Source organism: Talpa europaea (genome assembly GCF_964194135.1).
Source record: "Talpa europaea genome assembly, chromosome: 8".
NCBI classification, from domain to species: domain Eukaryota; kingdom Metazoa; phylum Chordata; class Mammalia; order Eulipotyphla; family Talpidae; genus Talpa; species Talpa europaea.
The window spans coordinates 16,430,755-16,451,655 of NC_140075.1; the positions used below are offsets into that span (position 1 = coordinate 16,430,755).

At 44.5% G+C, this 20,901-nt stretch overlaps 1 pseudogene across 1 annotated transcript in view; it reads left to right on the forward strand.

The window, feature by feature from the left end:
- Positions 1-19,719, forward strand: part of LOC311175184 (olfactory receptor 14A16-like) — a 51,169-nt pseudogene extending 31,450 nt beyond the window's left edge. The window contains exon 4 of the transcript in view: positions 19,549-19,719. The product of the transcript in view is annotated as an olfactory receptor 14A16-like (transcript). The remainder of the gene's footprint in view (positions 1-19,548) is intronic.
- The last annotated feature ends 1,182 nt before the right edge of the window (positions 19,720-20,901 follow it).

The following is a 20,901-nucleotide window of genomic DNA, read 5'->3' on the forward strand; positions in this document are numbered from 1 at the left end:
TCCTCGGACTTCTGCCTCCTCTCAGCCATGGTCCCCAAGTCCATTGCCAACTCTCTGAGGCACAGCAGCTCCATCTCCTTACAGGGCTGTGTCCTCCTGGTCTTTGTGCTGGTTATTTCAACAACTGTGGAGCTTCACCTGCTCATGGTGATGAGCCTTGACTGCTATGCTGCCATCTGCCAACCCCTGCACTATGAGGTCATCATGATGAGGGACAGGTGTGTGCAGCTGACAGCTGTGTCCTGGCTGTGTGGGGGGGGTCTCTATGCTGTAATGCACACAGCTGGCACCTTCTACTTTTCCTACTGTGGGTCCAGCGTGGTGGTCCACCAGTTCTTCTGTGACGTCCCCCAGTTATTGCCTATTTCCTACTCAGGAAATTTAATGAACAAACTTGTCCCCATTCTCATTAGTGTGGCCTGGAGTATCAGCTGTTTCATTTTCATCATCATTTTCTATGTCCACATCTTCTCTGCTGTGAGGAAGATCCCATCCACAGAAGGGAAGGCCAAAGTCTACTCCACCTGCCTTCTCCACCTGCTAGTTGTGGTGCTGTTTCTCTCCACTGGAAGTTTTGCTTATCTGAAGCCGACCTCAGGGACCCCGTCCACGTCTGACGTGGTCATTTCTGTGTTCTACATGATGGTGCCCCCCACCTTTAATCCCATCATATACAGTCTGAGGAACCAAGCCATTAAGTCGGCTGTGGGGAGACTGATGAAGAGCCAGTACACCAGCATGTGAGATATCATTGTTTTCCTAAATTAATTACACCATCTACATTCATGAACCCAGCAGTTATTTAGATTTTCCCTCTAACTATTACCATCACCATTTTAAAGTAAAATAAGACTTTTCATTTCAGATTACCTTTGACAAATTTTAACATTTTTCTATTCTTCAAAAATATATTTCCTGGGCCTCCCAGGTGGTGCAACGGTTGAGCACTGGGTTGCAAAGCTGCACATAGTCTCTTCAGTGCTGGTTTGATCCCCAGTTGCTGGCGAGGGTCTCCCATGGCACACAGACATCTCCTGCTGTGCCAGCTGCTCCCCTGGCAGAGTATTTCATCAGTCGGCCTGCTCTGCTCCCTGCCCTGGCTCTGGTAAATTATCTCACCCACACGCGCTTCTGCCTGTACCCATTGCTTGTATAAATAAATAAATAAATCTTTAAAAAATATTTTTCCTAAAATAATGCAGTCATTTTTCTAAACTCATATCTGTGTGACATTCAGTATATGAATCCTAGTTTTTTTTTTTTTTTTATGGCTGGTATGTGAAAGAATGTTCTAGATAGAACTCAGTTATCTCCAAAATTTATGTGAAATCAAACAGTTGTAAAGGGGGTTTGTCCTTGGGAGTACTTGTCACAGGACCCCAGTTCTGGGAACTCGGTACCCACAGCTCCTGTTTGTGTCTCCATTGAGGACCCCGCCTTGTGGAGGGTATGGGAGGGGAGACAGAAAGTGGGGCCTCCCAGCCCTCAGGATTCGTAATGGGGCAACATCCTCCAAAAGAAACTCATTCTTCGGTTCAAAAGTCAAGTAGGAATTGCACTTGAAATGAATCTCCCACAGATGGGTGGAAGTTTCTTAAACAATGTGAATCTGGGTTGTTTCCGTAGCCTACCTATTGTAAACAGTGCTGCAATAAACTAGCGGTATAGGCGTCCTCTCGAATTAACATGTTTTTGTCCCTTGGATAGATCCCTAGGAGTGGGATTGCTGCATCATATGGAAGCTCCATTTTTATCAGTGTGAGGGATCTCCACACAGCTCTCCATAGTGGTTGGACCAGTTCATACTAACACCAGCAGTGCAGGGGAGTTCATTTTTCTCCACATCGGATGCCCCCTCATCGATAACTGGATCAAGAAGATGTGGTCTATACACACAATGGAATATTACTCCACAACCAAAAATATAAACTTGTGCCATTCACAGCAACACGGATGGAGCTGGAAGGGATCATGCTCAATGAAATAAGCCAGACAGAAAAAGAAAAATACCAGATGGTCTCACTCATAGCAGGAACGTAGAGGATCCAAATAAGAGAACAGGAAAAAAAAAAAGTATTTATAATAAAGCAAAAATCAACACCAACAGGCGACTATAAACCTGACACACTACAATGGGGATATGGGAGCAGGAACAGAACAGGTGGGAAGGGCACAGAGGACGGCAGTGATGCTCGCGGATGAGTGGGTGCTGGGATCTCACAGGGACTACACCTGAGATGAGAAAGCATACATTGTGCTTTGCTCAGTCGTGGTGAGCAGGAAGGACTGACCATTCCCTTCATTGGCTGAGACGTTTCAACCAGAAGAGTGGAAGTGAGTACACAGGATCCCCACAACCAAAGTCTTTGAATTTCTTGGCATCTGTGAGATGAGTAACGCGTTTTATAGATGCAAAAATTAAAAGAGGAATGGCTTGTGTAGGGCTAAACAAGTCCAAGAAACAGAAATCAGCTCCACTAGGCCACCCAGAACTATTGGGTGCACCGGGCATCTTTTCATCTCTTCATCATATCGGGTACAAGCTAGAGCAAAACAATAATGGCCCAATGAAAGGAGAAGAGACAGCAACCAATTGTTCATAGCATTTGCAAAGGTAAAGACAGACTGGGCCTCCATGTCAGTTCTGCCCACATGGGTTAGAGAAATGCACATAAGTGGGATTTTCTTACTTTTCATCTGCTCCTGACCCACTTGATCTCTGAAAGTCACCTAGCACTCTCTTCAGCAAATGTGTGCTGGCTTGTGGGTAAAACAACATTATAATAAATGTAGAAAATGTGAAATCTGATCCGAAAGGTCTTTGTCCCTTAACAAGAAGTTCAATCTTGTATTCTCCTATTAGAAGACCCATTGAAATTCTCCTACTGGTGGTACAGGTGTTAAAAGTCTCAGTGCTGGGCTACCCGGTGGCACAGCAGTGGAGCGCTGGCCTGTGAAGCTGCCCGCAGCCTCTGCAGCACTGGTTCGATCCCCGGCCGCCAGCGAGGGTCCCACATGGCACACAGACCTCTCCTGCTGCCCCCGCTGCTCCCCTCAGCAGTGTGTTTCATCAGTCTGTCTGCTCTGTTCCCTGCTCTGGCTCTGGTGAATTCTCTCACCCTCCCGAACTTCTGACTGTACCCAGTGCTTGTATAAATAAATAAATAAATCTTAAAAAAAAAAAACCATCCTGCCTCCCCAGGGTCTGCCCCTCAGTCACCCCACAGAGGGGGAAAAGGATGACATTGGGGAGGGGGAGTGTGGGCAGGGCTGCAACGTGTCCAGACGTCCCCACTCACGCACGGGTCTGGGGGGAGGAACAAACACGCACCCGGGGGACTCGGGGCAGTGGGACCAGCAGGGAAAGCCACATGCACAGACCATCCAGCTCAGCTCTGGAGTGGCCTCCTCCCTGCACAGACGTGCATGAGTCTGAGGGGGACAGAGTGTCCAGGAGGGACCCGGGGTGGACGAGCCCATCCTGCAGGAGGGATGTGTGGGTGTGACCCAGGAGGAGACTCTGCAGGAAAAGTGGTCTCTGGGTCCTCAAATGTGGGGAGTCAGGGGCACGGAGATGAGGAGACGGACCAGGAGGAAGCAGTGAGGCCACAGGGGCAGGAATCTGAGAGAGGAGGCGTCAGGACACACCACATGGGGACACACAACCCAGATCATTCAGTTCCAGGACAGTGTCGGGTCCTGGGGAGCAGGAAATCAGGGACCCGCACACCCTATCTCCCTGCACACAAGTCCCTGTGGGGCCTCCCCAGACCACGGCTGTGCTGAAGGATCAGGGACAGGCTCTCCAGGGTGGGGAGGCGCTGGGTTTGGTCACGTGTCCACTTGGGCTGTAGCTTGCATAACCTCTCGGAAGTGTGCTGGACAGAGACACTGGGGCCTGGGCAGGAGGCGGGAGCAACAGTACTGGGGAGGCGGGGAGGGGCTGTTGGTCTGGCTATGAGATCAACCAGAGCAGAATCCTATGATCACCAAAATGTCCCTCTTTCCTGATCCCAGATCCAGTGTGATAAAAGCATGTTTCTGGAGCTGAACACAAAAGGTTCAACAGAGTGAGAGACATGGACCTGTTGCATTCCACAGCCTCAGAGTGACCACTGGGACATACCTGTGACTGTCCTTGTAGGTATCATGTTTTACTCAGCTAGATGTTTTTACATAGATGATAGCTCCAGGGGTGACCAATCTCACAGCCGTGACAGAATTCATCCTCCTGGGCTTTCCCACCCAGGGGACCATGGGCTTCTTGCACCTGCTGCTCTGATCCCTGGTCTACCTGTGCGCCCTGCTGGGGAACGGGCTCATCGTCCTCATCACCACCCTGGACCGGCACCTCCATACCCCTATGTAATTCTTACTGAGGAGTCTGTCCTTCTCGGACCTCTGCTTCCTCTCAGCCATGGTCCCCAAATCCCTTGCCAACTCTCTGAGGCACAGCGGCTCCATCTCCTACTCGGGCTGTGTCCTCCAGGTCTTTGTGCTGATTCTTTCAGGGGCTGCAGAGTTTCACATCCTTGTGGTGATGAGCTATGACCGCTGTGCTGCCATCTGCCACCCCCTGCACTATGAGGTCATCGTGTGCAGGGACAGGTGTGTGCAGCTGACAGCTGTGTCCTGGCTGGGTGGGGGTATCCATGCTGTGATGCACACAGTTGGAACCTTCTCCTTGTCCTACTGTGGGTCCAACGTGGTCCACCAGTTCTTCTGTGACATCCCCCAGTTATTGGCTACTTCCTGCTCAGGAAATTTAATCAACGAACTTGTCCCTATTCTCACTAGTGTAGTGACGGATTCCTTTTGTTTTGTTTTTATCGTCATTTCCTATGTCCATATCTTCTCTGCTGTCAGGAAGATCCCATCCACAGAAGGGAAGTCCAAAGTCTACTCCACCTTCCTTCCCCACATGCTCGTTGTGGTGCTGTTTGTCTACACTGGATCCTTTGCTTATCTGAAGCCGACCTCAGAGACTCCGGTCATTTCTATGTTCTACACTGTGGTGCCCCCCACCCTTAATCCCGTCATATACAGTCTGAGGAACCAAGCCATGAAGTCAGCTGTGGGGAGACTGATGAAGGGGAGACTCACCAAAATGTAATGGAGAAGATTAGTTCATGAATCTATTATGACATATTTATTTTAAATTTTCACATTATTGTCCCCTTCCTATTCTTTATATATTTTTATTGTATAATTTAAAAATAGATGCTCATTTTTAAGATTTATTTTCGATGACTTCATATATTCTTCTGCTCATTCACTCGATTAGCATTGATCGTTGCTCTTTTTAACACTTAGCTGCAATTTGTTATTCTCTGTACAAGGAAGGTCACCTAACTTCAGCATTTGTCTGCTGTTCTCCACTTCTGTGCTCTTGGCTAAGGAGTGATGGTTGGTTTTCATCTCAGTCACCAGCAGAATTTCTCTCATTGGGGCAGCATCTCCAGTATCTAAGTCACTTCCCCTTTCATGTTACTGACTCTTGCAGTCACATGTGGGAATAGGGGCTATTGGTGGGACAGATGCCCCTGTTCTTTGTGAGTGAGGCCGTCCTCGCATAAGGAAGACCTGAGGGCCCAAGTTGGAAACTGAGTGGTCACGACCTTCTGTGAACAAAGACCCACACATGACAGAGTAGAGTCCCTCCTGGAGGCTCTGGTGTGGGTGCCACCGGCATTTACCATAAACACACTCAGCACACAGTGGACACCAGATATAAGACAGTGCCTGTGAAAGCTGTTAATTTTATGTGCAGTATAATTACTAAAAGTTTACTAAATTAGTGAGTAGGGTTTTTCAAGAAACAATAAAGGAGCTTTGGAAGCTATAATGGTAAAAAAAAATACTAGCTAGTGGACTACGCAATATTCTAATATTTCCAGAGATAGTTGAGGAAGGGCACTCACAACATCACACCACACTTTTCTTGTGTGTTTATCCCCATATATTTAATTTCCTAGAATTTCTGGGAATTTGAGGACAATGTCCTTTTGGCCACATTATTATGGGGTTCTCAGAGTGTTTGCATTTCCATGTGTAGTAGTTCAAACGAGAAACCTCATCGGATTTACGTATCATAAATATGAAAATTTCACAAAATATTTCATGATAATATGCAGTTCCAACTGGATATCAGACATTTAACTCATTCTCAGACATTCACACTCTGAGGGTGCTAATCAGGCTGACCTTGCCTTCAGCCCAGGTGAGGCCCATGTGGGCACAATGTCAGTTTGGAGGCAGCCAGGAATGGTTAAAAAATGGTAACATCATCTTTGAACGTCTGGGTTGACCACTTGCAGCTGTTCTTTTAAACCATTGGCATTTTTATTTTTTCTGATGATAGATAACATACTTATTATGTATTCTAGCTACTGTCATAGTTTACAGGTCAATAAAAGTCATGGGATATCAAGAGAAGGTTATGGGATATAATGAGAATTCAATACACGTATTGAATGAAGAAGCTGAATCGGACTATTATAAACATATACTGAGACTATTCATTGCCTACAATTTGTCAGTTTTGTGTAACATAATTAAAATGTTTAAAATAATAAAACATTTAACTGTCTCTCAGTTGTATGGATTTAAACATTTCAGCACAATTAAAGCTGTTGTGGACAATGTAATATACACTAAGAAAACAAAAGATTCCACCGAAAAACAAATTAAAATAAAAAGCCACTTCAATGTAGTTGAAAGTGTAAAAAATCAACAAACAGGGCCTCCCCAGTGGTGCAGCAGTTGACCATTGGGCTGCAAATCTGCCTGTAGCCTCCACAGTGCCAGTTCAATCCCCGGCCGCCGACGAGGGACCCTCATTGTGCACAGACCTCTCCTGCCAGTCGCTGCTCGCCTCAGCAGTTTACTTCATTAGTCTGCCTGTTCTGTTCCCCGCTCTGGCTCTGGTGAGTTCTCTCACCCTTGTGCGCATCTCACTGTACCCAGTGCTTGCATAAATAAATAAATAAATAAATAAATAAATAAACAAACACACACAATGGTGTCAACTGTGTTAACTTAATAAATAAACCAACCTTAAAAAAAAAAAAACAGGGCCTCCCCAGTGGCGCAGCGGTTGAGCGCTGGGTTGCGAAGCTGCCCGCGGCCTCTGGGGCGCCGGTTCGATCCCCAGCAGCTCCCCGGCCACCGGAGGAGGGTCCCACATGGCGCGCAGACCTCTCCTGCCGCCCGCTGCTCTCCTCAGCAGTGTACTTCGGTCCTTCTGCCTGCTCTGCTCCCCGCTCTGGCTCTGGTGAATTCTCTCACCCTCCCGCGCTTCTGACTGTACCCATAGCTTGTATAAATAAATAAATAAATATTTAAAAAAAAAAAGAACATCTTTTAAAAAAAAAAAAAACAACACACAAGAATCAATTGCCTTCTATATGCTCAAAATTAACTAGAAAAGAACTTAAGAAAACAATCCCACATATAATCATGAGATGAAGTACCATGGAGTAATATAACAAAGGAGGTAAAGATGCCAAGAAAAGAGTAAGATATTGTTAATAGAAATGGAAAAAAAAAAAAAAAAACAGAGAAATGGAAAGATATTCCCTGCCCTTGGTTTGGGAGAATCAACATACCAAATGTGCATCTGACCCAATTCAATTTACAGATTCAGTGTAATCCCAATAAAAACTTCAATGGCATTTTCCAAATATATATAAAAAAAAATGCTCAAAGTTCGCCCACACCAGGCCCCTTCTGGCCTGCAGTCCAAGCCCAGAGGAGGAGCGGGAACCCAATGTGGTGTAGACTGGTTGCACAGGGAGTGTGTGCCTGCATCACCACTTTATAACAGGGACGTTTCTTCAGTAAAAAACTGCTTGAAATTGGCAGAAGACTCCCGGAGGAGCCAGAGGTGAGCTGGGAAGTTCACCCATGCCAGGCCCCTTCTGGCCTGCAGTCCCAGCCCAGAGGGGGAGCGGGAACCCACTGCAGGGGCAGACCAGGCATACAGAGGAGTGTGAAACCTCATTGCCTTTTTAGAACAGGGACCTTTCTTCAGTAAAGCCTGATTGAAACCGGCAGATGGCTCCTGGAAGAGCCAGAGGTGAGCTGGGAAGTTCGCCCAAGATGCCGGCCAATCCCAGCAACACAGTGTCCCAATGCATACGGCAAATTAGAAAACAGGCAGTAGGGAAAAGAAAAACCACATGCAACCCAGCAACTCCTCAGAAAAAAAGCACACCACAAAATGAAAATTACCCCCCAGACTGCAATGACAGTAACTTGGAAGAACTTCTGAGCCTTCCAGAAAGAAAATTTAAAATTGCCATGATTAAAAAAATGACAGAAGTCGTAATGGAAAACAATGATAAGGCAAAAATAATCAACAAACATAAGAATGAAATTGAGTCCCTAACTAGGGAAGTAAAAGAAATGCAGGAGATCAAAGAATGAATGGAGGCACTAAAGAATTCTGCGAAAAGCAATGAAAGCAGAATAGATGAAATGGAAGAAAACATAAGTACTCTTGAAGACACAGAAATATAAAGAACCAAAACAGAAAAGGAAAGAGAAGTACAAAGGAAAAAGACCAAAGAAAGACTTTGGGAACTATCTGACTCCATGAGGAAAGGAAATATAAGAGTTATAGGAATCCAAGAAGGAGAGGAGAGGGATGTAGGAATAAAGAAAATAATCAAGGAGATAATTGAAGAGAACTTCCCAAACGTGAAGAAGGAGCTGGAAATTGATATACAAGAAGCAAGAAGAACACCAGACTTCCATGATGAAAAGAAAAATACAGAAAGGCACATAATTGTAAAGCTCCCAAGAATCCAGGAGAAGGAAAAAAATAATGAAGCTGACAAGAGGGAAGAAACAGATATCATACAAAGGAAAACCAATCAGGCTGACATCAAATGTCTCCAAAGAAATACTACTGGCAAGGAGAGAGTGGAGGTACATAGGCAACCGACTCCAAGAAAACAGATTGCAAACAAGAATACTCTATCACACAAAGCTCTCCTTCCTCTATGAAGAAAGAATGAGGACAGTCGCAGACAAAGAGATACTCTGGAATTTCATTATGACTACACCCCCACTCCAAAAAATACTAGAAGGAATCCTAAAGCCAGAACTTCAGAGGGATTAATGACAATGTAAGAGGGCCAAAAAAAAGTTATTAAAAGAATAAATAAATAAAATCAAAGGAAAGACAAACACAATGGCAAATACAGATGCTAACACATCAATATTAACTCTAAATGTAAATGTTATAAACTCTTCAATAAAAAGACACAGAGTCACAGGCTGGGTTAAGAAACAAAATCCAACCTTTTGCTCTCTCCAGGAAACAAATTTACCTACAAAAGATAAAAACAGACTCAAAGTTAAAGGATGGAGAACAATCCTACAAGCAAATGGACCAAAAAAGAAAGCAGGAACAGCTATACTTATATCTGATAAAATAGATTTCAAACTCAAAAAGTTAAAAAGAGACCCCAATGGTTACTATATTATGATCAATGGGACATACTTCAAGAAGAAATAACACTCATTAACATATATTCACCAATCGAAGGAGCACCAAAGTATATCAGACAACTATTGTCATATCTGAAAACAGACATCAGAAAAAACACATACATAGTGGGAGACTTCAACACACCACTATTAACAATAGATAGATCAATGAGACAAAAAATAAGTAAAGACACTAAAGCTCTAAATAAGGATCTAGAGTGCTTGGGCTTAACAGACATCTATAGAACACTAAACCCCCCCCAAAAAAAAAAAAAAAAACGGAGTACACATTTTTCTCAAGCGCACACGGATCATTCTCCAGGATAGATCACATACTGGGACACAAGACACACTTCAACAGATACAACAAGATTAAAATCATACCAACCATCTTTTCTGACCATGAAGGCATCAAACTAGAAATAAACCATAAAAAGAAGGCAAGGAACTCTCCTACATCATGCGGATTAAAAACCACACTACTGGAAGAACACTGGACTAATGAGGAGATCAAAGAAGAAATTAAAAAATTATTTAAATTGAATGACAAGGAGGACGCCAATTCCCTAAATGTATGGTATGCAGCAAAAGCAGTAATAAGAGGAAAATACATAGCAATGGAATCTCACATCAAGAAACAAGGAAGAACTCAAAGAAACAACCTAATCTCAAAGCTCAAAGATCTAGAAAAAGAACAACAACAACAACAACAAAAACCCAAAACCAGAAAAAGAAAAGACATAATAAAAACCAAAGCAGAAATAAATGAAAATGAAACTAAAAAAAAAAAAATCCAAAAGATCAATGAAACTAAGAGCTGGTTTTTCGAAAAAATCAATAAAATACACAAAACCCTAGCCAGGCTCAAACAGGAAAAAAGGAGAAAGCACAAATAAACAGGATCATCAATGAAAGAGGAGAAATCACAACGGACACAGCAGAAATCAAAAGAATAAACAGTAACTACTACAAACAGTTATATGGAAACAAGTTCCACAATGTAGAGGAGATGGACAAATTCCTACAACTCTACAATCACCCAAAGCTAGATAAAGAAGAAATAGAACACCTAAACAGACTGATTACAAACAGAAAAATTGAAATGTTTATCAAAAACCTCCCCAAAAACAAAAGCCCAGGACCTGATGGATTCACAAATGAATTCTACCAAACATTCAGAGACGAATTAGTGCCTATCCTTCACAAACTCTTCCAAAAAATTGAGAAGGAAGGGACAATACAAAACACGTTCTATGAAGCCTACATTACACTAATACCAAAACTGAACAAGGACAAAACAAAAAAGGAAAACTCAGGCCAATCTCCCTAATGAACACTGATACAAAAATCCTCACTAAAATTTTAGCTATCAGAATCTGAAAATGTATCCATAAGATAATTCACCACGACCAGGTAGGATTCATTCCAGGGACACAAGGATGGTTCAACATCCGAAAACCAATCAATGTTATCCAACACTTCAACAAAAAGAAATATAAAAACCATATGATAATATCAATAGATGCTGAGAAAGCTTTCGCTAAAGTGCAACACCCATTCATGATAAAAGCCCTTGAAATTCTTGGGATACAAGGAACATACCTCAACATCATAAAGGTCATATATGACAAGCCAACAGCCAGTATCATTCTCAATGGTGAAAAGCTGAAAGCAATTCCATTAAGATCTGGAACAAGACAAGGATGTCCACTCTCACCACTGCTTATCAATATAATACTGGAAGTCCTAGCCAGAGCAATCAGACAAGAGAAAGACATACAAGGAATCCAAATAGGAAAAGAAGAAGTCAAACTATCACTATCTGCAGATGATATGATAATATGCATAGAGAACCCCAATAACTCCACATAAAAACTAATTCAACTCATCAATCAGTTCAGTAAAGTGGCAGGATACAAAATCAACACACAAAAGTCAGTAGCTTTCCTATACACAAACAATAAATCTAAAGAAGTAGAAATAAAAAAAAATCCCTTTTATTATTGAAACAAAAAAAATCAAATATTTGGGAATAAATCTAACAAAAGTGGTAAAGGACCTATACAAAGAAAACTATAAAACACTGTTAAAAGAAATAGATGAAGACACAAAGAAATGGAAAGACATCCCCTGCTCATGGATTGGAAGAAAAAACATTATTAAAATGGCCATCATACCAAAAGCAATATACAGATTCAATGCTATTCCAATCAAAATCTCAATGCCATTCTTCAAAGAAATAGAACAATTATTGATGAAATTCATATGGAATCACCAAAAATCCCAAATATCCAAAGCTCTCCTGAAAAAAAAAAAAGAAGGGAATGGAGGCATCACACTCCCAGACTTCAAAATATACTACAAAGCCATAATCATCAAAACTGCATAGTATTGGAACAAAACAGACATACAGACCAATGGAATTGAATATAAAATCCAGAAATAAACCCACAGATTTATGGTCAACTAATCTTTGACAAAGGAGAAAAGATTATGCATTGGAGCAAAGAAAGTTTGTTCAATAAATGGTGCTGGGAAAACTGGGTCGCTACATGCAAAAGAATGAAGCTTGACCACTACCTCACACCATACACAAAAATCAACTCAAAATGGATTAAAGAACTAGACATAAGACCTGAAACCATAAAAATACATAGAAGGAAATATAGGAGAATCACTATGTGATATTCACATCAAAGACATCTTTACAGACACATCACCCAAAGCAGTGATAGTGAAGGAAAAAAATAAACAGCTGGGACTACATCAAATTAAAGAGCTTAATTAGGAAAAGAGACACAGGAAAAGAGATAAGAACAAAAACAAAGAGAAACCCCACCAACTGGGAGAACATTTTTGCACACAACACTAATGATAAAAGACTGATCACAAAAATCTGCAAAGAGCTGATGAGACTCAACAACAACCAAGAAAATAATCCCATCAAAAATGGGCAGAAGAGCTAAAAAGAAACTTCTCTGAAGAGGAAATGCAAATGGCCAACAGGCATATGAAAAAATGTTCAACATCACTTGTAATCAGGGAAATGCAAATCAAAACTACCATGAGATACCATCTTACACCAGTGAGAATGACACATATTAAAAAAAACTAGCAACAACAAATGTTGGCGAGGGTGTGGAGAAAAAGGAACTCTCCTGCAATGCTGGTGGGAGTGCAAACTGGTCCAACCACTATGGAGAGATGTGTGGCGATTTCTGGACCTACTAAACATAGAGCTTCCATATGATCCAGCAATTCCACTACTAGTTATTTACCCATAGGACACAGAAACATCAATTCCAAAGAACACCTGCACCCCTATGTTTATAGCAGCACTATTTACAATAGCTAAGCTTTGGAAACAACACTAATGCCCAAAAATAGATGACTGGATCAAGAAGATGTGGTACATATACACCATGGAATATTACTCAGCATTCAAAAAAGATAAAAACATGCAATTTGCAGCAACATGGATGGCGCTATAAGGGATCGTCCTCAGAGAAATAAGCCAGAAAGAAAAAGAAAAATACCGGATGGTCTCACTCATAGCAGGAATCTAGAAAACTTAAATAAGGGACCAGGAAAATGAATAACTATAAGAAAGTGAAAATCAAAATCAACAAAAAACTATGAATCAGAGACACTCTATGGGGGGTGGGGGAGCGGGAGGGGAGGGATTGGGTTCAGAATGGGGGTTTGCAATTGTATGGGGAATATAAAAATAAAATTTATTATTAAAACATATAAAATAAAATAAAATGTATTAAAGCCAAAAAAAGAGCAGTATAAATATAAAACATTCTTTTTTTAAGATTTATTTTTATTTATTTATACAAGCACTGGGTACAGTTAGAAATGCGGGACGGTGAGAGAACTCACCAAGCCAGAGCATTGAGCAGATCAGGCAGAAGGACCGAAGTACACTGCTGAGGGGAGCAGCGGGCGGCAGGAGATGTCTGCGTACCATGTGGGACCCTCCTCAGGTGTCCAGGGAGCTGCCTGGGATCGAACCAGCGCTGCAGAGTCTGCGGGCAGCCTCACAACCCAGCACTCAACTGCTGCACCACCAGGAAGGCCCAATACAAAACATTCTTATTAAAAAATAATCAATAGGAAAACATGCAACCTAGGGCGTCCCTGGTGGCCTAGGATAAGCCTCAGTGCTCTCAACTTTGCAGCCTGAGTTGGTTCCCTGGCCAGGGAGCTAGCCATATGTAGCACAGACCTCTTCTGTCTCGCAAGCTGTTCCCCTCAGCAGTGTATTTCAGTCAATCCCCTGTTCTGCTCCCCACTCTGTCTCTGGTGAATCTTCTCATCCCCCATACCTCTTGCCTGTACCCGATATTTCATGGATAAATAAAATAAATATTTTTAAAAAATACAACCTAATTACCAAATATACAAATGATCTGAAGAGACACTTCACCATAGTATCCACATGATAAACAGGTGCACAGAAATATTTTAAATATAATATGACATCAGAAAATTTAAAATTAAAAGAGAATTGTAATATCACATTAATATTAAAATAACTAAAATCCCAAGCACAACAACCCCAAGTTCTTGTGAGGCTGTGTAGCGACATTAACTCCTCATTATTGACGGGATTGCAAAATGGCACAGCCACTTGGGAAGATGATTTGAAATTGTATCTAAACAAACTGATTTGTTCTTATAAAACTAAACATACTCTTACCATATGATCCATAAATTTTCCTCACTGGTATTTATTCAATAAATTTTTAAAAGTAGTCCTTCAGAAAAACCTGCATAGAAATGTTTGTACAGGCTCTATTCATAATTTCTAAAACTTGGAAGCAACCAAGATAGTCTTTAACAGATGAACTGATAAGCTGTAGTATATTCAGACAATGAGCTATATAGCTCAGTGGTCAAAAAAAATAAGTTATCACATACATATATACATATACTTGTGCCTTGAAAACATATATGTGTGTGTAAGTTATTTTGGTGTAAGCTATTCCTTTATCAAATGATATAAAATAAACAACAGAAAGAGTAAAACCTAATGTAAAATATGGACCTTAAAGATAATGTATCAATAATAGCTCATCAATTGTAACAGTTGAACCACAGCAATGCAAGATATTAATAAGAAGGAACACTTTTTTGGGGAGGTTGAGGAGATGTATGGGAACTATGAGATTTCCACTCAATTTTTCTCCAAATATTAACTCATAAAATAAAGTCTATTAATTTAAAAACTACAAAATAAATAATTGAAATTTACTGAGATGTGGCGTGGCAGTGAGTGAACAAAGCATATTTTTACCACATTTAGTAAGTTTTCTTCAGTAGCTTAATTAAAGACAAAAAAACAGAAACGAGAAAATAATAAGTAATTCACCAGTATTTATCAAGCCCTATCTTTTCTGTAATAGAATTTGTGTGACATTTAGATAAATACTCAATCAGAAAAGAATGAAAGTTCACTGAATGGTTGTGCCTATTAATAAAGTAAACAAGATTAAATTGCATGGTTAAATACGCTGAAAAAACAGGAAGCTTTTAGTGCAGTTCTTAGCACATAGTATATGCTCAACAAAGCTAACACGTGCTAGGTAGTTTGTGGTCTGTGACAGAAGTGAAACACTTAATGCACATGATAAGAATTCAAAGAATAGGGCCTCCCTGGCGGTGCAAGGGGTTTAACACCACACTATGAAGCTGTCCACAGTCTGTGCAGCACGAGTTCGATCCCCAGACAGCGAGGGAGCAACTCACATGGTGCAGCAGACCTCTCCTGTCTCGCCCGAACTCACATGGTGCAGTAGACCTCTCCTGCCTCGCCCGCTGCTCCCCTCAGCAGTGTATTTCAGTCGATCTGTCTCTTCTGTCCCCCCACCCGTGTCTCTGGCCTGTACCCCAGCTCTTGTATACATAAATAAATACATCTTTAAAAGAAAAGAATTCAGACAACAGAGAACTCACTGCAAACTGGAATAGTTGTGATGGAACTGAAATTTGCACTAATGTTAACACAAACAAAAATAGTATCTGATAGGCAAATAAAAGAAATACAAACAAACCCACGAGGAACAATAGAAAGGTGTTGAACAAGTGAAACATGTCATGAACAGACATGCTGAAGTCTAAGCCCCTTGGTCACTGATTGCAAATATGTCATGGTGTCTCATTGCCAAGAAAGGCAGCCATTCCAGGCAGCCATCACATGAGGATTCTGTGTCATGAAGCAAGCAAGCCCACTCAGGGGAGCTGAAAATAGAGTGGCCTGAAGAAAGACAGTGGTGGTGGGTTCACTCCAGATAGCAAACGTGGAGGTGCACAATGGTCACACACAGTGTGACTTTGGTCTAGCAAAACAAAACAAAACAAAACAAAACATCTTCTTCTGTCTCTCCATTCTCTGACACTTCAGCAACAGAAATAATAGCTATCAAAGGGTGCTTCTTAGTAAATTTTATGATGTAGCCTGAAGGATGTTTCCTAAGTGAAGAACAAAATGAGCAACAGCACATAAACATTCAGACATTACAGCAATTTTGTTCATTTGAAGTTTAAAATCACTACATAGTACTGCTGTTTTAGCATAACCTAATGGTGATAGTCATTATTTTTCTTAAGTTTTTAAAGATATAATACAAATACCATAAAAGTTACCTGTTAAAACATACAAATAAATGATAACTTCACTGTTGTGCAAACATCACCAAAATAAATTTGGAAAGTTTTCATCACCCCCAAATTAACTCTAGACCATTAGCAGATACGCAGATACTTCCCTTTTGCACCAACCCTTGGGCTTGGCAAAATCCAATCTCCTCTGTCTCTCTGTAGATACCCCTCATCGGGTTTTTGGAATTAATGGAATCTTATAAGAAGTTATGTTCTGTGTCTTAATTCTTTGACTTAGCATAAGACTTTCAAAATCCATCCAGGTCTCAGAATTTCATTCCTTTTTTTTAAGATTTATTTATTTATTTATACAAGCACTGGTTACAGTGAGAAGCGCGGGAGGGTGAAAGAATTCACCAGAGCCATAGCGGAGAGCAGAACAGGCAGGACTGAAGTACACTGCTGAGGGGAGCAGCGGGCGGCAGTAGAGGTCTGCGCGCCATGTGGGACCCTCACCGGTGGCCGGGGAGCAGCCAGGGATCGAACCGGCGCTGCAGAGGCTGCGGGCAGCTTCACAAACCAGCGCTCAACCGCTGTGCCACTGGGGAGGCCCCCTTTTATGCTTTTTCTTGATGCAGCAGATGGCAGACCCTTTCTAGAGCTGATATTCTGGGGGCTTTGCGGTCCCCCCCCAACAATATGACTTTTTAAATTCCCAATTTCAACGTTACACCCTCCAGAAGACGATGGAGGTGAGTGACAGACACAGAACAACCCCCACACGCACACGTCTCTCCACACTCTGAGGACAGCCACCCGCACGACCCCTGGGGACACCCTGTGTCCAGTGGGGCTGGAGGAGCAGCGCCCCGGGAGAGTCAAGGGAGGATTGAGAACCTGGAGGAGGCGCCGCCAGCTCGGACCCCGGCATGCAGGGAGGACGTGCCTTGGCCGGGCTGACTCTCCGGAGGAGCTGAGACCGTCGCGGGCGGGGAGGACACGTGGGTCACTCAGGAGCGCAGGTGGGGGGGACGGTCCCGCAGGGGACCCGGGACGGTCCAACCCCCGCAGAGCGCGCCACGAAGGCGCGAGCCCCCATGGGTGTTGGTGCCAGGGCCGCATCTGCCCGGGCTGGTGCAGGTCCCCCCGCCCACCGCCGCCAGTGGCTTCTCGTCACCCCATTTCCTCCGCAGGCCTTGCCGGTCGCTGTGGAGAGAATCCCCAGTGAGCGCCTTGAGGACATTTGCGCCCCATGGAGGACTCCACCCACCATGGGCCATTCCCTGCACCACAGGTTCTGGGCCGCGTTGCCTCTGCAGCCCGAATCCACTCCTCCCCAGGAACACCCCCCCAACTCCCCCCCCCCAGTTAGGGACTCAGGCCCCTGGAGGCGGCGGCTCCGGCTTCCCCGAGGGCTTCCCTGGAGGGCCGGGAGCAGTCAGAGCCAGCACAGGGCTCGCTGCAGAGGGAAAACGTTCCCGGGCTACTCAGCAGTGACCGCGGTGAGCGCTGGTGCCTTTTCACAGACTTCACGTGTCCTTCACACTGTTTCCTCACCTCACGCTGAAAGGCCAAGGAGCAGGGTGCGCAGAGTCACAGCGAGACGGCGCCCCAAGCGCCCCAAGCGGCGTCCACGTCCTCCACCCCAGCTCTCCACAGGAGGACGGCCCCGATCACTCTCTCCTCAGGACGGAGAGAGAGTCCACACTTCACCTCACCTTGGCCGACATGTGGGTCATCGCAGCCCAGCCCAGGAAAGTCTCAGGACACGAGCTGGAAACAACGCGGCCTCTCCCCGCCCGAGACTGCTTGATGCTCATCCCTGCTTGTGAGAAGGTGAGCAGCTCATCCTGGCCTGCTCTTGGGATGTATTTTCTGTCTCTCAGAATGTTCCACATAATCTGGCAAACATCCAAGTTTTTACAGATTTGTTTCATGAATTTACACATATTATTAGTATTCTTCAAAATATCACAAGTCAGATTAATTTATAACTAAGGATTTGATAAGGTAACTCTAGCTCAATTATTTGGGTTTCCAAAATACTTGTTTAACGAATACTTAAGATTTATTTATTTATGCACACAAGAGCTGGGGTACAGGCCATAGATGCCAGGGTTGAAAGGATTCACCAGAGACAGAACAGGGAACAGAGCAGGCCGAATGACAAAATAACTGCTGAGCAGTGCAGCAGGCCAGTCAGGAGAGGTCTGAGGCATATGTCAGTCAGCTCCCCGGCCGGCTGGGGATCCAACTTGTGCACAGTGGCTGTCAGTAGTTTGAGAGCACTGTGTTTAACCCCTGGGCCACCAGGGAGGCCCCTTACCTTTAGTTTGAGGTCAGAAGTGTGACTCCTTCATTTCCCCCTGCTTTTAATCAGGAAAGCTTTGGTTATTTGGGGTCTTTTGTGTTTCCATATGAACCTCAGAAATCTTTGTTCTGTTCCTTTGAAGAATGCCATTGGGATATTTATTGGGGTTGCAGTGAATCTAGAAGAGGCTCTGGGTTGGATGGCCCTTTGGACAATGTTGATTCTTCCAACCCATGAGCTGGGTCTCTCTTTCCATTTCTCTATGCTTTCTATTATTTTTTCCACAATGTTTGATAGTTTTCCTTGTAAAAGTCTTTTACCTCCTCTGTTAAGTTTATTCCCAGTTAATTTTTTGCGTGTGCAATTGTAGGTGGCATGGCTTTGTTAATTTCCTCTTCTAGTTCATTATTTGTACTTAGGAAGGCATATGTTTTTCAATGCAGAGTTTGGTGGCATTACATACACTCACTCTGTCGTGTAACTCTCATTTCTGAAACCAGGGTGTCCCTGAAGGCTCACATACACCCCCAAAATAGACCTGCATTCTTTCTGCTCATTGCTTAACTGTTAACAAAGTCAAACAATTCTCTGTCTTCTAGCCTGGCTACATTACCAAGATGAACATGTTCTTCCCAAGCAGTTCTGCTTCTCCAGAGAAAGAGAACCTCGCAGCCCAAGACCAGCCATCCACCTTGGTCTTATGGGTACACTCCCTTTCATCCTGGGGATGAACTTAGAGGTGGGGGCGACAAAGGGAGATGGCACAAACCTGCACATAGCACACACCTCTTGTCCCCATACCCGAAGGATAAGCGCCCCACACAAGAATGGACCCATACCCTCCCTGCTCTGTAAGTCTCATACCGTGCAGCTGTCCACAGCCACTGCAGCAAGAACTCCATCCCCAGCCAGGGAGCTGACCCACAGGGCACAGTACCTCTCCTGTCTCCCCGCGGCTCCCCTCAGCAGTGGATTTCAGTGGATCTGCCTGTTCTGCTCCCCACTCGTCTCTGGGGAGTCCTCCCCCGCCCTGGTCCATTCCCTACCCCTGGAGCTCAGGGTTCCTGTAGTGTCCTCACCGCTGGAGCGTGGACAGTGTCTCTGGGCTGTGCTGATCCTGCACGTCCTGACCCTAGGATGTGGCTGAGCTGGGCAAGGTCCCCACGGAGCACGGTGGAGGCCATTCCCGGGCCTCCGCCGACAGCATCACCACCCACCTGAGCCACCCAACCATCCACAGAAGCCTCACCCGCCACACCCTGGACGCCCCAACACACCTGCAGGTGGATGTGACACGAGTCACCTGAACCCCTCACCTTCAGAGCAGAGAGTGACCCTTGCTGCAACAGCCCACATGGGTAATGTCACAGCAACAAACACTTCCAGAAAACGTGGCACTAGCAGAGGAGCGCTGTCTTATAAAACCCTGCAGGCCTCTTTGGACCAGGTCTGAGGTGAAGGCTGAGGGGCCCGATATCATCTTTAATGGGCGCTCGAGGACACCTAGGAGCCTGCAGCATTATGGAAAGTGGCCTGCAGCCTAGGGATGAAAACCTCAGCGACCTCCCATGGCGTGTTGAGGAATATGGCCCATGGCCCCGACATGCCAGGTGTAGTTTAAAGGGACCAATGTACCTCACCCTGAATCAGGGAGGATGCTCTCAGGGGGCAGACACCCCGTCAGTCACTGACTTGGAAACACAGGATGGGGGCTCTGGCTGTAGAGATGTTCCTGACGGAGGAAGCTGTGTAGAGGGCGCGGGCAGGGAGGAGCAGGCGCCCAAGTCCCAAATCCATGATCAGAGAAACAATCCCCGACGGGTGGGCCTTGAGCCCAGCCCTGCGGAGAGGATGCCACGGAGACGACACAGGGCACAACTGCAAATCCACAGAACGAGGCTAGGTGTGGACATGCAGGTGAGTAACAGGGGCAAACTCAGCAGGCTTTGGTGCCTCAGGAGAGCCCTTAGGCCAAGCCCCTCAGCAAGAGACACGCGGCTGAGACCCTCACGACCAGCCCCCACTCCCTGCCCGCCACAGCCATGGGAGCCCCTGCTGCTCGGCCCCAGCGGCCACCCCTTGGGACCGTTCTGCTCAGGGAGCTTTCTTGTCCTTACTCCTATGAGTAAATATCTGGCTCTTCTGGAACTCTGGGCTCCACTTAGAACTACTTTCACACAAAAGAGAAAAAAAGAAGAAAGAGCACAACGAGGCCTCAGACTCCGGGCCTGCTGCTCAAACTCTCTGCTCGGCATCACCACAGCGCCAAAAAAATACACCAGGAGGTGCCCGGGGCCGCTGGGGGAAAGGGGTAGAGAGAGTGACATCAAGGACTTCCTCGGCCACGACCTTCCACGCCAACTACTCACCCCAAGGTATGAACTGACTCAGACAAAGACCAGATTCAGAGCACGGCCAGCAACGTCGGAAGGGATTATGTTCAGAATAAACAGAAGGAAAAAGACCTGGATTACATCATCACCTCCAGG